Genomic DNA, 17198 nt, shown 5'->3' on the forward strand with positions numbered 1-17198 from the left:
TGCAAAAGCGGGCGGGCCTTTATTTACACTATATACAAAGTCATCTCCAGGTGCATACAGGAGTTATCTGTATAAACAAATAAGATAAATGAAAATGTTTGAAGAAAATGTAAGAGACTGCATATGTAATCTAGGTATGGAGAAAATTTATTAACCAAGTGAGAAAAACTGAAATCTGAAAGAAAGAAAAAAACTAGACAGGGAATGAGGAAGGGAGGAAAAGAAGATTTGACAATACAATTTTTTTCATTAGGGTGAAAGGGTCGTAAACAAAATCAATAGATAGCACAGGGCTTCCCTGGTGGCGCGGTGGTTGAGAGTCCGCCTGCCGATGCAGGGAACGCGGGTTCGTGCCCCGGTCCGCGAAGATCCCACATGCTGCGGAGCGGCTGGGCCCGTGAGCCATGGCCGCTGAACCTGCGCGTCCGGAGCCTGTGCTCCGCAACGGTAGAGGCCACGGCAGTGAGAGGCCCGCGTACCGCAAAAAAAAAAAAAAAAAAAAAAAATAGCACAGGCAAGCAGTGCTTTGGGGGGGGGGGAAGTCACAACTTTGAAGATTGACAAAGTGTTATCATCTGTAATGTGAAGATTGACAAAGTGTTATCATCTGCAATAACATGGGAAAAGATATAAAAATAGTTCACAGAAAAGCAAATCTGAGTGACCAGCACACACACAAAAAGATTTCAGATTCACTAGTAGTCAAGTAAATGCAAAAAAATACAAAACTAAAATGTAACAATGAGGTATCACATCCAGCAAAAGTTAAAGTGCAAGAAATGCCTACTACTGACAAGAATGTAGGGGGAAGGGAGACTCATACTACTAGGTGAAAGGTCAATTTTATAGTCCTTCTGGAAAACAATCTAGCAACACCTAATAAAATTTAACAGACTTACCCCCTTGGATGGGAGCAATTCTACCGGTAATCTATCACATAAAAATAAAGGCACCTAAAAATATCTACAGCTATGTTTTTTGCAGTACTGTCGATATGGTCACAAACTACAAGCAAAGCGGCTGTCTATCAATCTGGGGGATGCTTGAATATATTAAGATAAAATTACACCATGAAATAATTTGCATCACTTAAAACAATGGTTAGAATGATACTACATACTTGAAGAGAGTTCCTTGAAGTTTTCTTGAGAAAAAGAAAACACATAAAAGTAGGAATAATATAATGCCATTTTTAAAAAGAACTGAAAAATGGCCTTCTGTGTGTATTCATGTGCATACAGAAGTGTATCTATATGTAGCTTGTTTATAATTATAGAGCATGGAGTAAAACACATTCATAAGGGGTAAGGTCTGCCTGATTTAGGGAGGAGCAAAGGAGAGAAGCAAGAAGAGGCAAACAAAGGAGAAAAACATGTTACAGCCTCCCCAGATTACGATATGATTCCATTTAAGCAGTTACATTCAATTATATATATACGTGTATATATATGTGTGCGTACATATAAAGAAAAACATTTAATTTAAAAAATTAGAAAGTGAGAAAGGGAAGGAGGAAGAGAGGAGAAGATGGGAGGGGTGGAGGTAGGGAGGAGAGGGAGAGACGGGGAGAGAGAAGAAATGGGCTTCGGTGATCAGCCTTTTCAGACTTACATCAACTACTTCACTTACTAGTGACTCAAGACTCAACCTTGACAGCCTTCAACAATATCAGATATTTAAACAACTTGGTCCCAAATGGGAGTGCATTTTTAGTTTTTGTAATTTTTCTTTTCTTTATCCTTCCCTCCTCCACTTCTTCCTTTTTTAAAAACAAGAACAACCCATTGCCAGTGTTGAACATGGCCTACATGGCTCAGAATCTTACCTGACTACATTGAAATCTTTTAAGCTGATGTGCCTACAGACTGATATTCTAAGCTTTTTGTAGTATGTATGAAATCTCAGATAATCTATTGATGAGAGGCTTCTCCTAAAAGCAAAACTACCCAGTTCCAAGAAAAGCTTGCTTCTGCAAAACAACAACAAAAGCTTGCATGTCTTCTGAGTTATAAAAGACAAGAGGCTATGTTTCCAACACAGAAGAAACAGTTTCTGAAGCACCTTAATAAATCTCAGTAATTGTTAGCACACCACCAAGTCAAGCAGAAAACAAAGAAGGATATCAGTTTCTCAAAAGATCAAGGTCAATAAAATTGGTTCCAGCAACCATTCAACAATTTATAATGAGATCAAACTTGTCACCAAATATCTTGGGAAAGTAATTACAGTGGATGTACTTTGAGGCTTTGGGTTAGCACAAGGCGTCACCGAGGAATTAAGAATGATGACAGTATTAAAGGTCTAGAGAACAATGGTTGAGGAACACGAATACCAGGGAAGGAGGTTTTAACACAGACATCGAGTCTGCAGACTAAAATTAACTTGAATTCAGGTTAGTATCATTCAAATAATCTATGTCCATTAAAATTTTATATTCAGCCCTCATCTCATCATTCATTCAAGCTGCCTCCCTCATCTTTTCTCTGCTTTAGCAAGAGTAGAGGACTCGACTAATACTAACCCCAGCTTCTTTTTGTTGAGCCCCTCTTCTAATAGAATCACACTTCATATCATATCTCAGTTAAGCATAATTGCAAGTTTGTGAAATAGGTATTTATTTCACCATGTTAAGATGAGGGGACTGACGCTCAGAGAGGTACAGAGAATATGATCAAGGTCAAACAGCTAGTAAATGCCACAGCAGGGATTCACAGCCATGGCCAGCTTCAAAACCCGTGCTTTTTCTGCTCCACTGTCATGTGTCTCTTGTTAAGTCAAGGTTGTCCTGGAGACAGCCTAACACAGAGAACCCACCATATTCACAGCCATAATCTGGCTTGGAGTCACTGACTCGGTATTATTCGTACAAGGCCATTGTGGTTGTTAACATCTGTGGGATGGATCTGAAGACGTAACTGCCCACCCCATCAGTTCATCTTCCTTAGACACTCATCTAGTAGGAGGACACTTGGTCCATCTGCCCCTCAGTGAATGGCACCCCACCCTTTCCCCACCAGCCACTATCAATATCTCAGACTCCCAGGACTTATAGGCAAGTGACCTCAGGGAATTAGTCATGACCCAACTCCATATTATCTTTTCTTGGGGAAAAACAATACACATTTCCTCCTCCTAAGCTCAGAAAATTTCATGGGAAGAAGAATATTAAAGGCTAATGGGTAATTAAAATAAGGTTACAGAATCTTATCCCAGAGAACATGGTGGATTGTGGAGTACTCAGAGACTCTATGAGCCAGAGGTCTCCAGGCCAACATGCTCACTTTGCAGCTGAGGAAACTGGGCTCAAAGAGGTGACATTACAAAAGCTCCTCAGTGACGCAGCCCTGCCTACCTTTCCAACCCTAGCCCATGCCCCTCTGCCATCCGTCACATGCCAGTTAGAACAGAGCAGCTAAGTGCAATGGACAGACTGCATGTTTCTCTTCCTCCATTTCCTCGTTTTCAAAACAGGGATAGCTCACCTTTTGGTCCTTCAACACATCCTTACTGAGATTCAACAATACTAAGAACTTTCTAGCCAACCTCACAGGGTTTATATGAGGATTACTTCATTAGAATTGATTAACGGGGCTTAAATTCCATGTACAATTCTAGCCTGGTGAGTGCTATATAGTAACTTCTCTGTAAGTTATTAGTATTCTTATTTCCTTATCTCACCACTACATCTTTGTACATGCTGCCCTGTCTGCTTGAAATGCCCTTCCCCAGCTTATTCATTCTTCAGGCCTCAAAATATCACCTCCTCTGTAAAGCCTTTCTTTTTTTACCAGAACAGTAACTGGTATCCTTCTCCTCCTCTGAGCTCTCTTTGTGCATACATCAATTATAGAAGTATAATAATACTTTGTCCCATATCTGTCTTCCCCCATCTCCACTAGACACTGAGTTCCTTGAAGGCAAATGGGGATGATGGTGTTTTATTCATAGCAGAAGCGCCAACATTTAGTGCAATGGCAGGGACAAAATCGATTCTCTGGATGCTGAAGAAGTGAATGGCCTACATGAACTTTTAGAGTCAGTTGGTCATAGAACCAGAGATCCCTGGTCCCCTGATCCTGCTGCTTGTGCTTGTCCCTCTACCATGCTGCTTCTCTGCATCACTGGGGAAAGGGGCCACAACATGCTAGTGTCAAGGTACCACAGGTCAGCCAATGCTCCTCAACAGGCCTACGTCAGTCTGGGTCCAATCAGGAGACAGAATCTCCACAGCAATTTAAGCAGAGGAAGTTTAACATGAAGTTTAACATAACTACACTATGACTCAAGGGTGAAACTATATAAGAGAGAGTACCCGAGGGAAGACAAACATAGGAGGTGGTCCCCTTCCCCAGGCTGGGGTCCAGATCTCAGTGGAGAAGGAAGAGTTTCAGGCCACTAGTTGGCAGACAGATTTGTGGGCGCACAATCACAGGGCAAACAGGAAGCAGCCTCTGTGACACAAGCAAGCTGTGGCTGGTGGGCATGCCCACGGGTGAGCAAGGGGGGAGGGGCACCAGTGCAGGTAAGAGGTCTGGAGTGCCTAAAGTTTACATCAGGAGAGCTTCAGGAGACAAACCAGAGACGGAGGGAGCAGGCACGCAGAGGGAGGTGGGGTGCCAGTGTGGGCAGAGGGCCTAGGGTGCAGTGTCTGTGATCATCAGTCCAGGCCAGGGATGCAGGATCGTCAGAGAACCATGCGTTCCTGATTCATGGCCGGGGCAGAGCACCAGTGACGTTCTCACACCCACACTGCTGACAGACAGGGTAGGCACCAGAACCAACACAAAAGCCCATTCCTTCTGCAGACTCCTTCCGGTGCCCTCTATGAGAAAGCTTAATATGCTCACTATAAAGGAAAAATGTTTAAAGTTGGCCTGTCCTTTATGACAGAGTAGATATTGAAAGATGAATTTGGAGCTGACGGGCAATAAATTGATAACTGGCACAAAGCCTAAATGGAAATTTCAGAGTGCAATAACTGCTTATGCTAATTTTTTGAAGTCCAGGAAATTGCCAGTCAAAAGTGAACAACAGGTTGGAGCTGAGGAATAATGAGATAATACAGATAAAGGTGTAGCACAAAATATACTTTCAACTAATATTTTTACCTAATTCCCTTAATATTATTATAAAAGTTTGCTATACGAGTTATCTATTGCTGTGTTTCAAACTATGCCAAAAATTAGCAGCTTAAAACAACATGTACTTATTTGCTCACAGTTTCTGTGCATCAGGAATCTGGGCCCAGCCTGACATGGTCCTCTGTGTCAGAGTCTCTCACAAGGCTTCAATCGAGGTGTCATCTTGGGCTGCGGTCTCATCTGAAGGCTCAACTGGGGAAGGTTTGCTTCCAAACTCACTGTGGTGGTTGTTGGCAGGACTTGTTCCTCAACAACTGTTGGACTGAGGGCCTCAGCTTTTTAAAGGTGATGGGCTTGAGGCTACCCTCAGCTGCTCCCCACATGGGTCTCTCCAGCTTGTTTAGTCAGAGCAAGCCCATGAGAGGAGCCAAAGAGAGTGCAAGCAAGACAGAAGTCACAATCTATTATAACCTCATTTAGGAAGTGATGTTCCCCACCTTTGCCATTTTCTGCTCCTTAGGAGCAAGTATCAAGTCCAGTTCACACCTAAAGGGAGGAGCTCCCACAAGGACAGGAATACCAGGAGGTGGGGTAATTGCAAGCTCTGTCAGAAGTTGTCTGCCACATTGCCTTTTGCTTTTCATCTCTCACTGTTTTCCCTTGAGAATGTAAAATTAATACATGAAATTATATTGTTTAAAATCCCTATTAGAAATCTAACTGCGTTACTCTGGTGGGATAACATATTTAAAAGATCTTTGGTAATGCAGGAAATGAACACAAAATTTAAAAAAAAAATGCGCTGGCTACCAATCACAAAATCTCCCTCAATTTAGACAAGTTCAGCCATTTGAAACCAATTTTGAAATGTTTCAAGATTAATCCCTAAATTAATACATTGTGCAGTCATACACACTTGTAAATTCTTTCTCAAAAGTTTAATTCGACATTCTAATTTTATATTTATTGTATTCATAGCTACCCCCAAATAACTGACTACAAAGCACAATTATCATAGTGAAAGAGTACTTGTTAAGCATTCAGTTTTGCCCACCAGTGTCCATATACACATGTAAGGGTCTTACATTCTAACAGTTTACATTCTAGAAGATTTGACCCTGATGTGACTAAACATAGCTATGGCAGCGGTAACAGAATCTTATATTGCCCTTTCTTAGATATTCACAGCACCCTTGCAGGACCAAGACATCCTGCACTGATAGGACTTCCTCTGAAATGGGAAAGTTAAATGATAAATATATAAACAAGGGAAATCAACATGGTTATGTAATAACCGACAGAGGTTAGCTTATATAGAGTGGTCAAGAAAGGCCTTTTTGAGAAGGTGATCTTTAACCAAAGATGTAAAGAATGAGAATGAATTAGACTTCCAAAGAGCTGGAGAAAGTGTTCCTGGCAGAAAAAAGTGTAAGTACAAAGACCCTCTGTGGCAAAGGGTATCTGCTTGGAAGCAGATTCTTTCCTAGCTGACCCTCCAGATGAGAGCCCAGCCCTGACCCACACCTTGACCGCTGTTTCATGAGAGACCCTGAAGCACAAGACCCAGCTAAGCCATGCCAGAAACTATGCATAATAAATATGTATTATTTTAAGCTACCAAGTTTGTAGTAATTTGTTACCCAGAAATAGATAACTAATGTAGGGCCTGTCTGCATAATGCCATCATTGCAGTGACACTCAGTCCCCTGAAGGGAGAGAGAGTTCCTTCACGTCTCAGGTCACCTACTGGTGGCAAATAACTTGAGAACTCACATACTCCTCTTGTGGTACCATAAATGTCTATTGAAGCCCCAGCCAGGTAAAGGCATTGATCTTGATCTCCTTAGGCCAAAGGCATTTCAAAAAAGGAATCAGGGGGCTTCCCTGGTGGCGCAGTGGTTGATAATCTGCATGCCAATGCAGGGGACACGGGTTCGAGCCCTGGTCTGGGAAGATCCCACATGCCGCGGAGCAACTGGGCCCATGAGCCACAACTACTGAGCCTGCGCATCTGGAGCCTGTGCTCCACAGCAGGAGAGGCCGCAACAGTGAGAGGCCCACGCACCCCGACGAAGGGTGGCCCCTGCTCGCCGCAACCAGAGAAAGCCCTCGCACAGAAACGAAGACCCAACGCAGCTAAATAAGTAAATAAAACGAATTTATAAAAAAAAAAGAAAAAAGGAATCAGCAATATCCTAGATGACATTTCAGGTGCCACCAGTTTTGATACACAACATCTGGGATAGCCAGGGCTATAACAACTGAATTCAGTGGCAATAATCCACCTGAAGTGTCCAGCCTCCATTAGCCTTTTCAATGGCCACACTGAACTGTTACAAAGAATTACATCTTTCAATTACTCTGTTGTCTTAAAGTCCTTAATCATGGCTTTGAAGATGTTTATTTCTAGATAGTACTTCTATATCGCTTTTGTTGCATAACATGGATGGAACTGGAAGCCTGGTTAGTGCCTCCATCCCATGTTATCCTTCTACAAGCAATTCCCCTCCATTGGGAGAACCCTCTTATGCTTAATAAGCATTATCAGCAATGAGAGCAACAATGGTGCCTCACAGGGGCGAGACAGCCCCATCCAGTTAGTGACAGTGTTATTAAATGACAGTCACTTCCCTTCCACATTTCACTCCTATTGTCAAATCCAGCCAATTGAATGAGGGGCACTCACCCCACAAAAGAACCTGAGAAGATAGACAAAAGAGCCATCAAAGTTTGTAGCCCCAGCCCTTCCATTCTATCCCATTGTACCCTCAATGGAGTATAAGGTCTTCAGTTCCTTCTAGGGTCAGAGAGTTCCTTCTACGGTCGGTTCCTTCTTGGTCTCACCCTTAGCCTACCTTTTCCTTATAGGCTGTTAAAGCAGGACACAGGAATGCAGGGTCAGGCAGCTCCCTGATCAGTTCTCTCCAGTAGCTGGAGGTCAAGTACCACGGAGGAATCTGGCTCTAAAGAGGCACTTTCTGTTTCAGTTAGGTGGACAGCTGCCTCCTGGAACCCACTTCCCCCAGTTGCCATATGGGCCCAATTTCTCCAAAGCTCACCCCCTCTGTCTCTCCTTGGGAAGCTCCTGTTAATCCATCAGCATATTGCCTTATTGCTGGGTTCCTTTGAAGGGGGGTTGGTTTTAGTCCCATTCTTGGGTTTTGATTCAGATTACAGAGCCAGTGCTTCGTTTGGAGGGTGGGAAGGTCAGTCGTTGTCCTGGGCAGAGATCACAGCCTCCAGCATGGGGACTCCAATACCAGCAACAAAACCAGTGGAGTTCTCCACACTGAGGGGCCGAGTTTGAGAACTCATCAGCCATTCTGTAGGAACGGGGCTCGTTATTCGAGGTGCCTTTTTTTTCCGTTGTGCAGCTAGTCAGGGAAACCTGTAGGTCTCGTGCTTTGAAGAGCTTACTCCATGGCATTTCCACGGATTTATCAGCCTGGAGGAGGTCTCCCTGTGTTGGCCATGATGTAGTCACTGAAACAGAAATCCGAAGCCTTTCTGTGGAGCATGATTCTGTTCCAACTAAATCATTTGCATAATGGCTCAAGGCACTGGCCACGTGTGAGACAGCCTAGTTACTGCCAGTCACCCTCTTACAATAGAACCTTTCCTTTTCTCTTGTCAGACACACTGGCTGAGTTTCTAAGAGTTTCCTGCTAAGAAATATCTCCTTTAACTTCTCTCAAAAACTCAATAATTTCTTTCTTAGTTCCTCTTTCACCATTGATACCTTTTCATTTACAGCTAAAAGAAACCCACTGGAACTTTTTATTCCGCCTGGCAATCCCTTTACCCAAAATGCGTTGTAAGCATGACCCTGCCACTTACCAGCTGTGGGATATGGGGCAAAGATATTTCATCTCTTGTAGTTTGAACTTCCTCACCTCGGTAATAAGGATATTGACGCCATCCTTGCAAAGATGTCGAGAGAGGTATAGCGAATGTATGCATTAAGCTCTAACCACAAGTTCATTAGGTGTATTTTCTATTTTCTATATATTTTTTTTGGTCACACGGCTTGCGGGATCTTAGTACCCCGACCAGGGATCAAACCTGGGCCCCCCTGCAATGGAAGTGCAGAGTCCTAACCACTGGACCGCCAGAGAAGTCCCCTATTTTCCATACTTTTGCAGGTGAAGAACGCGGCCTGCTAGATCAGTAAACAAAGGATGTTGCGGCCATCAAGCCATCAGCCATTGTAGCTCCCCTGACTGTGCACCCTGAAGGGATTCAGGATGGGTAGAAAGAGGATATTGGCCCTAGATGGTTAAGGTGCATATCAAAGGAATGATTTCAGTGAGCCCAGACTCTTGCATCTTCCCATACAGAGAAAAGCGCTAACTCATTAACTTGAGATGCCTGGATTTCTTTAATAAACAGTCATCTTTTGATGTTTCGATTGCCTAGTTTTTTTCTGCCAAAACTCCTGCATATCCTGGCTCCTCCCTGACCTCTTTGGAGGAGTCCCTCAGAGCCATCTGAGAGGATGTCTTCCAGAAAGTCTGCTGAATAAAACGTAATTTTCAACTTTTAGGTCGTACATTTTTTTTCATTCGACACTATCAACTTTCTGCCAAGTTTTCAGCCACAGGTAACTTGGGTCACCTCTTCTCCAACCTCCAATGACAATTTTCTCTCTGTCCTTCCAGGTCTCACTAACAATCCCCTTGAGTCTCTTCCATGTTCTACCCGTCCCAAAGCCAAATCCATAGGTCATAAGTTTTTGTGACAGACTGTAATCAGGAGGGGAATGAGACTGAAATTATTTCGAGGTTTCCCTTGGACATTGGGATGGATTGTACTTTCTCTGCGTGTAGTGTCTTGTGGTCTCTCCAGGGTGGCCAGATTTTTTATATGGCAACTTAGGGCTCCCCAGAATGAAGCTTCCAGACCTTAATGCTTAGATCCACATAGGCAAGTGTCACTTGAGCTGCCTTCTGTTGGTGAAGCAGTCACAGGACAGGACAGATTCCAGGGGAAGATAAACTCTAACTCCCAATCAGAGGCATAACAAAGGAACTGTGGCCATTTTTTTTCATCCCAAATAGGCTTATTGAAGAGGTACTTTCGGAAGTATCTCCTCCCAGGTATATAACTTGGCATCTTGACTTGACTGGCAAAAGTTTTGGCCGTGGTGATCTGGGAGAATCATCTGACCTCTTTGCTGAGCTCCGGGCTCTTGCCAGAGCAATGCATTTCATTAAGAACAGATTTTGCTACTGCTATTTTATGCAGACACATTTTCACTGACTCATTTCCTGGGATAACAATCTTAGCTATCAAGAAAAAGAGCCCTTTAATTTGTTCTTGGCATCGGGGGGTGGGGAGGTCGGTTTAAAACAGATTCAAAACAGAAGATAAAACAACACATCTCTTGTTGCTGATAAAAAGCAAAGTGTCAAAAGAAACAAAGCTGAAACCAAGCACACTTCCAGCTTGTTGCTGAAAGGAACTAAAGGAGACGGACAGCACTGAATTTTTGTAGGAGATATTTCTGACATGTATTTCACTCACCTGGATACATCACCTTATCACATTCATGCAGTACCATGTTCCAGAAACATCTTCTAAATAAGTGAACTCTGCCAGTAGCATTTATATCTTTATGGAACAATCAAGTTGATCTGTGGTTCTTGCCATCTAAATGTTTCCCAAGAAGCAAAAGAAAATGTTTGATTATACCTCATTAAACAAAATGACATAAAATTAGATGCTTGGGAAGATTATCAAACTTGGGCAAAAATCATGGATTCATTCATTCATTCAAAAATTTGCATTGACGAGACGCTGCCACAGGACAAATGCTACTTACAATTTCAAAAGAAGGCATCATAAAAAGCAGTATGGGCGAAGTGCCTTTAAAGAGGGGTCACTCATAAGAGGGGGTGACACTGTTAAAATTGCGAAACCACCCACTATCTCTGATGCAGCAGCTCAGCTTACCTGCTCTTCTCTGCTCCATGCCGGCCACACAAAACTCACACCATTGGTAGTAGAAACTACCTATACAGTTGATTGGAGAATGCCAAATTTTCAGGCTGAGTTTCCTATAACTGTGCTCTTCCTAATAGAGTGCCTGGATGTCACCACTGGATTCACCTTGGAGGTAAGCCACTAAAGGACCACTGGACACATGGCAGCAGGCTTTGGTATTAGGCCACAATCAAGATTGTCCATCCAAATAGCTGAGAGACAGCACAGGTAAAATTCGATACAGAAGTCTAGAGAATGATGTCATGCCACAGAAGAAAAACCTGTGTAAAAAGCATTACTACTTTTATTTGACAAAGTAGCAAGGCTATGAGAATGGAGAAAGCAATCTCCATTCTCTAAAAATTCCGTTACCTCTTATTGAACACCTATATCTGCCTGTCATCAGATGAGCTTTCGCATAAATTCACTCTGCCCCTCACAATAATCTTGCAAAATGGCATCAATATTCCCACGTTTATGGTGAAGGAACTCAGGCTAAAGGAGGTTAAATATGTTGTCCACGTCAGGTAAAGGTTGAGTCATGATTTTACCCAGTTCTGCCTGACATCAGAACCCTTCTGGTTCTAGTATACAAGCTACCCCAAGCAGAGAGAAGGATTCCAGCTGGGTGACCACAGAGGAACACCATCTAAAGCAGACCCAGGGGTACATGAAAGGCTTCAGGGAGACACTGATGCTGTGATTCAATCTGGGAAGGTCAGTAGATTTATTCATTTGTTTGTTTTCTAATTTTTATTTTATCTTGGAGTAGAGTTGATTAACAATGTTGTGTTAGTTTCAGGTGTACATCAAAGTGATTCAGTTATACATATACATGTATCTATTCTTTTTCAAATTCTTTTCCCATTTAGGTTGTTACAGAATATTGAGTATAGTGCCCTGTGCTATACAGTAGGTCCTTGTTGGTTATCTATTTTAATGCTCTTTTTTCTTTACTAAATTTATTTTGGCTGCGTTGGGTCTTCGTTGCTGCATGCCGGCTTTCTCTAGTTGCAGCGAGCGGGGGCTGCTCTTCATTGCGGTGTGCCGGCTTCTCATTGCGGTGGCTTCTCTTGTTGCGGAGCACGGGCTCTAGGTGCGTGGGCTTCAGTAGTTGTAGCATGCGGGCTCAGTAGTTGTGGCTCACGGGCTCTAGAGCGCAGGCTCAGTAGTTGTGGTGCACAGGCTTAGTTGCTCCACGGCATGTGGGATCTTCACGGACCAGGGCTGGAACCCGTGTCCCCTGCATTGGCAGGCGGATTCTTAACCACTGCACCACCAGGGAAGCCTGTTTTAAATATAGCGGTGTGTACATGTCAATCCCAAAATCCCAATCCCTCACCCCACCCTTCCCCTTTCATCTGCATTTAAATTATGTTCTTAATTACAAGTATAAGCTCTCGGTAGATAGTTCAAACCAAAGAAAGTTATAAGACAAAAAGCAAAGCCTCTCCTCTTTCCTCCTCCACACCCAGAAAGGCTAGCACCATGTTCAGAAGTAGCCATTGTTATGAATGTCCTACGTATATTTCAAAGAACTTCAGCTATAAAATCCTTTTTAAATTGCTTAAATTATGTATTAAAATTATATGTGAATCTTTTATTTCAATTAAAACTCATGGTACAAATCATATGTGCCGTGAGTTTTTTTAATTTAAGAAAATTCATCACCATCTTCTCACATCAGCATTAATGGCTACCCAGTGTTTCATTGTTAGGAATTTACTCTTTACACCATTTACTCTTTAGACCAGCAGACTTGTTTCTATGGTTTAATTTGCTATTACAAACAGCACTGCAAGGAGTATCCCCACATCCCCACACCCTTTTTTAGGCACTTATGCACAAAAGGAGAAATTCCCAGAGGAGGAATTCCAACTTGTGTTGAAAAAAATGAAGACGATGGCTGAAGTGGGGAGAGTGGGCTAGGAGTGGGGAGAGCTTGGAAGCTGAGGGTCCAGTTAGGGGGCACAGGGCCAGCAGGTCGCAGGGCCTGGAGAGCAGGAGTAAATCACACACATGGGCGTGACCTAAAGACGATTGTGGAGAAAGGCCCGAAACAAACTTTTTCCACCTCCCTCCCCGTCACCCATCCATCCACACACTGCACATGCCACCCGCACATGCACACGGCGTGTCTTGTCTAGGTCAACCGTGCCTGTGAATTTCAAGACTTTCAGGTCTCATATCATACAAGCAAAAATCCCTGTAAGACTTTGAGGCCCAGTAGAAGTTTCCGGGAAGCCAGACAAAAGCACAAGTTAGGACAGCGGCTCGTAGAACAGCTGATCCCGATGACCCGGATTTACACTAATGGAGTAGATTCATTTCTAAAATTACCACTGTAAGATCACCGTGACTTTTCTTATACCAATTACCTTTGCAGGAGTAGATTCATTTCTAAAATTACCACTGCAAAATCACCGTGACTCTTCTTATACCAATTACCTTTACAGGAGTTTGGGGAATGAGAAAGAATGGAAGGGGGCCAGATGATAGAAAAAAATAAACTCAGTTTTTGTAATCCTCCGAAGTGAATATGCATCCTCCAGTATAATCAAACTTTTCCTGTCTGTTGACAATTGAGAAAATCTAAGTCAAAATATTATAGTTTAAAGAAAAACCTCAACCAGGGCAATGGAAAATGTAATCAAACCTCAATAGCTCCCTCTTCTGTCGTTTTATGTAATTAAAAAAATTTTTTGTTTAATTTTGTAATTGCTCAGTTACAAACCACATTAAGCTGGGCAGTACAGAAGCCAGTTGATAAGATCCTTACTCCTTTATCTGAAATTGGAAGCGTCACCCCTGTATCACAAATACGGATTCTCTTATGGTGGAACATTCTTCTATATGGTAGAGGTATTAGGGTAACTTAAAGACGTAGCTACATTTCTGAAGTGAAAAGTGATATATATGTTTCGATAATAAGGAAACATCAATCTCTAAAAATCAGACTCATTTTTTAAAACAAAACTTTTAACACTTCACTTGTCTAGACAGCGTTGGCCCTGTGAAAGCTGAAAAGCCCACCCATGGCTTTGGAAAGGGTGTGGAAGATCTACAGTTTGAATGCAGAGAAGGAGACAAACACCAGGCCAATTAGGGAAAAAACAGGTTCTTCTACTCGAGGAGCCAGCACTGCAGGAGAGCGGAGAGCAGGGAGCCAGTGCTGACACACCCCGGAGGCTTCAGCAGGCCCCGCAGCGCGCATTCTCACTGAAGCCTCCAAACAAGTCTGAGCGAGGATTTTTCTCACTTTACAAACAAGAAAACAGAGGCGTTTAATTGTTTGGTTGGTCAACAGCTATGGAGAAGGTTTGGGCACAGACTTAGAAGCATTTGGCTTTGAAGTTGGAGCTAGAAAATCTGGGCTTGGAAGTCCTCCTGTCATTAACTGGGACCCTGGGAAAGTCATAGCATCCCAGCCTGTTTCTTCCTCTGTAAACTGAAAGATGTGAGTCAATGGCCTCCCCGGTGCTTCCCAGCACTCTTAACCATCGCAGGGCCAGTCACACTCTATTCCCCCACTTTATCTGACCCAGACAAAATCCAGTGTAAATGACAATCAAAGGCAATTTTGGAAAAAAAGAAAGAAAGGAGGGAGGGAGGGAGGGAGGGAGGGAAGCTGGCGGATTTCAAAAGAGCAGGCAAATAGAATACTTGAGATGGAATGGAGATATGGTCAGGCAGTCAGCAGGTCCTTGGTAAGGAAAATGAAAGTCACATGGCTTTTTCTCAAACAATAATTAGCAGCAGCAACTTTTCCCTGCTCTTTGCATCACCAATTCATAGACTGACTTCTGGATCTCAAGCAACGAAGGCCGCCATCGCAGATCGATAGCAAAGGCTCCATCCATCCCAATCCAGGAGCAGATGGGAGGCGTCAATGACTCATTAAACCGGTAGCTATGGAGCAGCTTCCGTGCCAGACAAAGTCCCTTCCCTCCGAATCTCACAGTTTACAAAGCCATACGTGAGGGGCTTCCCTGGTGGCGCAGTGGTTAAGAATCCGCCTGTCAATGCAGGGGACACGGGTTCAAGCCCTGGTCCGGGAAGATCCCACATGCCGCGAAGCAACTAAGTCCGTGTGCCACAACTACTGAGCCTGCGCTCTAGAGCCCATGAGCCACAACTACTGAGCCCTCGTGCCACAACTACTGAAGCCCGTGCACCTAGAGCCCGTGCTCCGCAACAAGAGAAGCCACTGCAATGAGAAGCCCGCGCACCGCAACGAAGAGTAGCCCCCGCTCGCCGCAACTAGAGAAAACCCACGCGCAGCAACGAAGACCCAACACAGCCAAAAATAAATAAATTATTGCCTTAAAAAAATTTTTTTTTAATTTCAAAAAGAAAAAAGCGATACACGAACACTTCTGGATGAGTGCTAGGAAGAAGGTAGAGGGTAAGAGAATGGAGTGGCAGAGTAACTGATTCAGCTGTGGTGACCAGGGACGTCCTCTCTGAGGAAGTAAACCTAGCGGAGCCCCGTAGAAGAGAGCAAATATCTGATCCGGGCAGAGGACGGAAGAACTCGGAAGTGGGAATGAAACTGAAGTTTGTGGGAAGCAAGCAAGCCAGTGCGGCTGGAGGACGGGGCCAGGGCAGAAAGAAGGAGCTGGGATCTGAGGCCGGAGGGCAGTCCGGGCTGGTTAAGGACATGAGCAGGACGGCCGACCTGGACGGGAGAGAAACACAGCTGAGCAAAGTGGGGCAGGGGAACCCCTGCTCGCTTGCCGTTGTCCCTGCGTTTGTTACCACCGCCTCTGCTTGCAGCTTGGTAAGTTAGAGCGGCGGTACGGAAAGAAGAGCAGAGGAAAAAGGAAGACAGAGGATGCTGAGCCGGGTCAGGTCAGGCAAGGAGGACCAAGGATAAAAGCAAACATTCCCCTGCAGATATCCCCACACAAACCCCTTACAAATACAAATCAAAACTAATTTGAGCGTTAAACCACTCATGTTCTTATTTCTGTAGGCAATAAAGCAGCGGATAGGGTAAGGAAATGATACGAAGTTACAGGAAAAAAGTTCAGTGTTAACTAAAAGCTATGAATCAATAGATCCCTTGTAATGAAGATGTTAACCGAGATGCGTGTTGGACTTTCTGTTAGTAGATCATGAAGGAAAAAGATTGGTGTGTGTCTGTAGGAAGGTGGGGGGCTGTGTACCCGTGAATGGTGGAGAGTTTCCCAACGGGACCCAAAAGATCTTAGGACAGCCATTCACACAGGGGACCGCGAACACCACGCAGCACACCAACAGTGTCCCCAGAGCCGTGGTTCCCAGAGGGCGTCTGCAGTGACAAGTTCATACTCAGATTCATACCAGGACTTTTCACTCATTCTCTCCTGAGTGTACAGTCCAGTTCTCCAGAGGATTACATATACAAGAAAGATGAAAATCCAGCTGCTATTAAATCGAACAATAAGCGCTTCAAACTTCTTCAGTTTTAGTTTCCAGTATGGTAAATATGGATAAAACCCACATGAACAAAAGCTCTTTGGTTACTCAATCATTTCAGGGTAACAGGGTCCTGAGACTAAAAAGTTTGGGAACTGCTGCCCAAGCTGTTAATAAATTTGAGATTATTAATATTATATATTATTGTATTATAAACATGATGGAAATGTTACAAGTATGATATTGATTGGTGATAATTTTATTATTAATAAATTAGGGGAGTTACATTAAGACTAGATACCAGGACAATAGATCCAAGCATCAAAACCATCCAGGAACCACTGTGAGGCAGTAATCTGTCTAGCATTGGGCCTGTGCAACACTCCTGAATGATGTAAAAATAGATCTACAATGATGAAACACTGGAGGCTTTCCTTTAAAACAGTGAAAGTTGCGCCTTCATTGTGGATGGATGTTTCCTCACCAAACTAAACACAGGAACTGAAGGGGAAGAAGAGGCTGTGTCTATATGTGAAAGAAACTCAGCATTAATGTCTTTTTTTATATCTGAACCTTTGTCAGAAAGCTGTTTAAAATGTCTTCTGTGAAATCTCTTTTTAATCTGGTTGAAAATAAATACAGATGCAAATACCTAGTTTATTTCTACACACACACACACTCACATACACACATATGCTACTGATATTCATTCCTTTGGCTTTTCATTTGGTTTTA

General features: G+C 43.4%; 1 protein-coding gene across 1 annotated transcript in view; it reads left to right on the forward strand.

The window, feature by feature from the left end:
* Nucleotides 1-11765: 11765 nt before the first annotated feature.
* The window catches only part of TTPA (alpha tocopherol transfer protein), a 104619-nt gene continuing 99186 nt past the window's right edge, over nucleotides 11766-17198 (forward strand). Inside the window, exon 1 of the mRNA XM_079902206.1 lies at nucleotides 11766-11780. The gene's annotated coding sequence lies outside the window, so the exon portion shown is untranslated. The remainder of the gene's footprint in view (nucleotides 11781-17198) is intronic.

Source organism: Stenella coeruleoalba (genome assembly GCF_951394435.1).
Source record: "Stenella coeruleoalba genome assembly, chromosome: 17".
Classification (NCBI taxonomy): Eukaryota; Metazoa; Chordata; class Mammalia; order Artiodactyla; family Delphinidae; genus Stenella; species Stenella coeruleoalba.